Source organism: Dama dama, chromosome 2, assembly GCF_033118175.1.
Source record: "Dama dama isolate Ldn47 chromosome 2, ASM3311817v1, whole genome shotgun sequence".
In the NCBI taxonomy this organism is placed as follows: domain Eukaryota; kingdom Metazoa; phylum Chordata; class Mammalia; order Artiodactyla; family Cervidae; genus Dama; species Dama dama.
This window is the reverse complement of record NC_083682.1, coordinates 23,664,432-23,669,136: the sequence shown is the minus strand read 5'-3', so window position 1 is coordinate 23,669,136 and position 4,705 is coordinate 23,664,432. Positions and strand designations below refer to the sequence as shown.

The window sequence follows — 4,705 nt, the reverse complement described above, 5'->3', positions numbered from 1 at the left end:
GGGGTCACAAAGAGTTGGACATGACTGAGTGACTTTAGCTTTCACTTTTAATGACACTATGCCACCTTCATTTCCCCTGATTTCATCATTTGTAAACCAGTCTCCTATTTCCAGAGGGGAAAAAAGTTCAAATGCTAAAGAAAAACACCAAGAGATTAAAAGAAAAAATTTTTTTTTCTTTTTTTCATAAAAGTGATAGTAAGAGACCGTGAGGAAAGGAAATTGTGCAAATAGTGAGGAAGGATGGAAGATCTACTCTACAAAGAGCAGAAACAAATTAAGAGAACATTCAAATGTCCTTCAACATGGTGAGAAAGAAATAAGATAAGAGGATTGTCAATAAAATTGTTATTATTAAAACCAGAACCTTCCTACCTTGTGATTAACTACAAAGAGAGACAGTGTTTCTAATCAAAGCTGTCTACAACTCAGAGTTTTTCTCACAGCAAATTTCACATCTTTATTTCTCAAGCTATAGATTAAGGGGTTCATCATGGCAACCACATTGGTATAAAAGACAGAGGAAATTTTTCTCTCATCCAGAGACCCAACAGAAGATGGTTTGAGATACATAAATGCACATGATCAAAAGAAAAGAGAAATAGCAATGATGTGGGAACTGCAGGTGCTGAAGGCTTTGGACCTGCCCTCTGTGGACTTGATGTGGAGGATACTAGAGAGGATGAAGCCATAAGAGACAAATATGGTGAGACTGGGCACAATGATGTTGATGCCCGCCACAATGAAAACTACAAGCTTATTGACATAGGTACTTGTGCAGGAGAGCTGGAGCAGAGGGAGGATGTCACAGAAATAATGGTTGATGGTGTTTGCATCACAGAAGGTCAGTCTCAGCATGCATCCAGTGTGAGCCATGGCACCAGAAAAGGCCATCAAGTAGGAAGCAAGCATAAGGCTGGAACACACTTTAGGGGACATGGCAGCATGATACAAGAGTGGGTTACAGATGGCCACATAGCGATCATAGGCCATTGATGTCAACACATAGCACTCAGAAATGACAAAAAAACAGAAGAAGTAGAGCTGGATCATGCACCCCGTATAAGAGATAATATTCTTCTTTGATGTGAAGTTAATTAGCATTTTGGGTGTAAACACAGAAGAATAACAGAGATCTATGAAGGACAAGTTAAAGAGGAAAAAATATGTGGGGGAGTGTAGATGTGAATTTAGAACAATTAGATTCAGCAATCCCAAATTTCCCATCACAGTCACCATGTACATTCCTAGAAAGAAGATGAACAGGGGGAGTTGGAGATCTGGTTGGTCTGTTAATCCCAAGAGAATGAATTCGGTCACAAAAGAGTCATTTCCAGGAGTCATTCTTCTCTAAGGGAATCTGTGGACACAGGAGAAAGGGTTCCATTAGAGAACAACCCAGCCCTTGCCACAGGGTCTCATCTTCAAGGGAGGGTAAACACTGGGAATGTCAGAGACTAGTCCTACCAAGTCCCACAGAATCTGCCTTTACCTTTGTCAGGATACAGAGTGATGTGGACTTGTATAAGCTAAACATAACAAAGGAAATCACAAACATCAGAGTTAAGGCCAGTGCTGTTATATGCAAATATAACTGCTGGAAAAACAAAGGACAAGAAGGATAGATCAGGGCAGAGCCACCTAATGTCATAAACATTCTGTGATGACCTTCTAACAGATTTCTCTGCTAGTTTCACCTAAGTCTCAGATCTGCACAAAATGAGAATGAATGGGCATGTATTCGGTCCCTATACTTTCATCTCTAAACAGGGAATAAGTTTATAAATTAAATTCAGAAACTCACCCTCCTTAATTCAGAAAACCTCAGGGCTGGCTCCCTTATCCTTGGTTTTTACCCAGTTGGGATTGGAAATGCAATTTCAGGTTTCTGAGCCTTGAGTTCTTTGATTCTGAGAGAAGACATATGTCTGAGAAGCCTTTCTGAACTATTATAATTTCTCATAATTATTTCAGTCCTTTCAAGCAGCAGAAAAGGCTTTAAAGCCTTTTATCATCATACTTGCTACTTGATTAGACACAGGGAATTTAATATGAGAGTCCTGATGTAATGCACTTGGTTAAAAACAGGCTAGATGCTTGCTGACTCTTTTCCCTAGGGTATAGATTTGTATAAAAGGGAATAAGGAAATTACATATCTTTATTGTGATCAGTCTTTAGTTCCTTAGGGACTCTATCTTTCACTCCTTTTCATTTAGGTATTATACATCCTTCAGTGTAGATCCAAAGTAAATTCCCATCTCTTCATTACATCTACCTCTGAAAGGAAAGCTACTACATTGTTTTATTCCCTTTTTATTCCCATTTCCCAAATGGACATGCTTTCTGTAAGGTTCCTATTTCTAGGTTTCCTTGTTTCTTTATCGGCAATTTTTCAAGAGTTGCAGTAGCTCATTTCAGTTCTTCTCTCTCTTAAATATCTCTACAAAAAATTGCAATGTGGTATATTCCTTCTATGGGACTTTCCCAGTGGCTCAGGGTGAAGAATTCGCCTACCAATGCAAGAGATACAGATTCGATCCCTTGGTCAGGAAGATACCCTGGAGAAGGAATGGCAAATCACTTCAGTATTTTTGCCTGGAAATTCCAAGGACAGAGGAGCTGATGGGTAGAGTCCATGGTGTTGCAAAGAGTTGGACAGATTTAGTGACTAAACAACATGTTCCTTCTGTAGTTTATACTTTTAAAAAACTTATTTGAAATTTCTACTTGATTCTTCTGCTGGGCCATTTTCTGTAACATTTCAGTAACCGAGGTTATCAACTTATTCCTGTCATAGAAAAGAGTAGGAGCTATGGGTTGAGAGAGTATTGTGAATATTAATTTCCTACTTACAAACTATAATTCTATGGACAAGTTACTTAATTTTTCTGTTCAATGTGGGAAAATAGGGGTGGAAAATTAGCATCTCTTTCTTTGGGCTACTGTGTTAATTAAATGAAAAATATCCTAAGTAAACTGGTTGAGAAAGTGCCTTTCATATGGTAAGTAGTCAATAAGTATCACTTGTCATATTTTATGTTCTCATAAATTAAGGGCAGAGGAACCAGAGATCAAATTGTCAACATCCACTGGATCATTGAAAAAGCAAGAGAGTTCCAGAAAAACATCTATTTCTGCTTTACTGACTATGCCAAAGCCTTTGACTGTGTGGATCGCAATAAACTGTGGAAAATTCTGAAAGAGATGGGAATACCAGACCACCTGACCTACCTCTATGAGAAACCTGTATGCAGGTCAGGAAGCAGCAGTTAGAACTGGACATGGAACAACAGACCGGTTCCAAATAGGAAAAGGAGTACATCAAGGCTGTATATTGTCACCCTGCTTATTTAACTTCTATGCAGAGTACATCATGAGAAACGCTGGGCTGAAGGAAGCACAAACTGGAATCAAGATTGCTGGGAGAAATATCAATAACTTTAAATATGCGGATGACACCACCCTGATGGCAGAAAGTGAAAAAGAACTAAAGAGCCTCTTGATGAAAATGAAAGAGGAGAGTGAAAAGTTGGCTTAAAGCTCAACATTCAGAAAACTAAGATCATGGCATCTGGTCCTATCACTTCATGGCAAATAGATGGGGAAACAGTGGAAACAGTGGCTTACTTTATTTTTCTGGGCTCCAAAATCACTGCAGATGGTGATTGCAGTCATGAAATTAAAAGACGCTTACTCCTTGGAAGGAAAGTTATGACCAACCTAGACAGCATATTAAAAAGCAGAGACATTACTTTGTCAACAAAGGTCCGTCTAGTCAAGGCTATGGTTTTTCCAGTGGTCATGTATGGATGTGAGAGTTGGACTGTGAAGAAAGCTGAGCACTGAAAAATTGATGCTTTTGAACTGTGGTGTTGGAGAAGACTCTTGAGAGTCCCTTGGACCTCAAGAAGATCCAACCAGTCCATGCTAAAGGAGATCAGTCCTGGGTGTTCATTGTAAGGACTGATGCTGAAGCTGAAACTCCAGTACTTTGGCCACCTGATGTGAAGAGCTGACTCATTTGAAAAGACCCTGATGCTAGGAAAGATTGAAGGCAGGAGGAGAAGGGGACGACAGAGGATGAGATGGTTGGATGGCATCAGTGACTCGATGGACATGAGTTTTGGTGTCTCCGGGAGTTGGTGATGGACAGGGAGGCCTGGTGTGCTGCACTCATGGGGTCTCAAAGAGTCGGACATGACTGAGCGACTGAACTGAACTGAACAAAAATTAAACTAGACTCTCCACCATAACACTCATCAGAGCTTTATCTCCCTGAATACCTGTGTTCTATAAATTATAAGTTCTGTAAAGAAAAACATTTCTTCTATTTTGTTTACTGTTTGGCTTCTAGATCTAAGGACAGTGTAGAGTGCAGAGAAGGAACTCAATAAATATTTCTGAAAATCATGTTATTTTTCTCAAAGTGCCTTCCGAATGTATTCAACATTTCTCTTACGCCAAAACACAACCTCTACAACCACAGTGACCTCAACCCATGTCTGTCAGCCACCACACAACAACTCTGGCTTTGCATGTTTAAGCTGAGCTACTGTATTATTGAACTTTTAGCAGCTTCTAATGATTATTTTAGCATTTCCCAACATAATCACTCTTATTTAGCCATAAACATAGTTAAACTCACTCTTATTTAGCAATAGACACTGAAATATGGCCATTGCTCTATCCCACCCTAGTTCAAGT

General features: G+C 39.4%; 1 pseudogene; it reads right to left on the bottom strand.

Annotated features, from left to right (window-relative positions):
• Positions 1-411: 411 nt before the first annotated feature.
• On the bottom strand, positions 412-4,119 carry LOC133066828 (olfactory receptor 8B3-like; annotated as a pseudogene).
• Between the last annotated feature and the right edge of the window lie 586 nt (positions 4,120-4,705).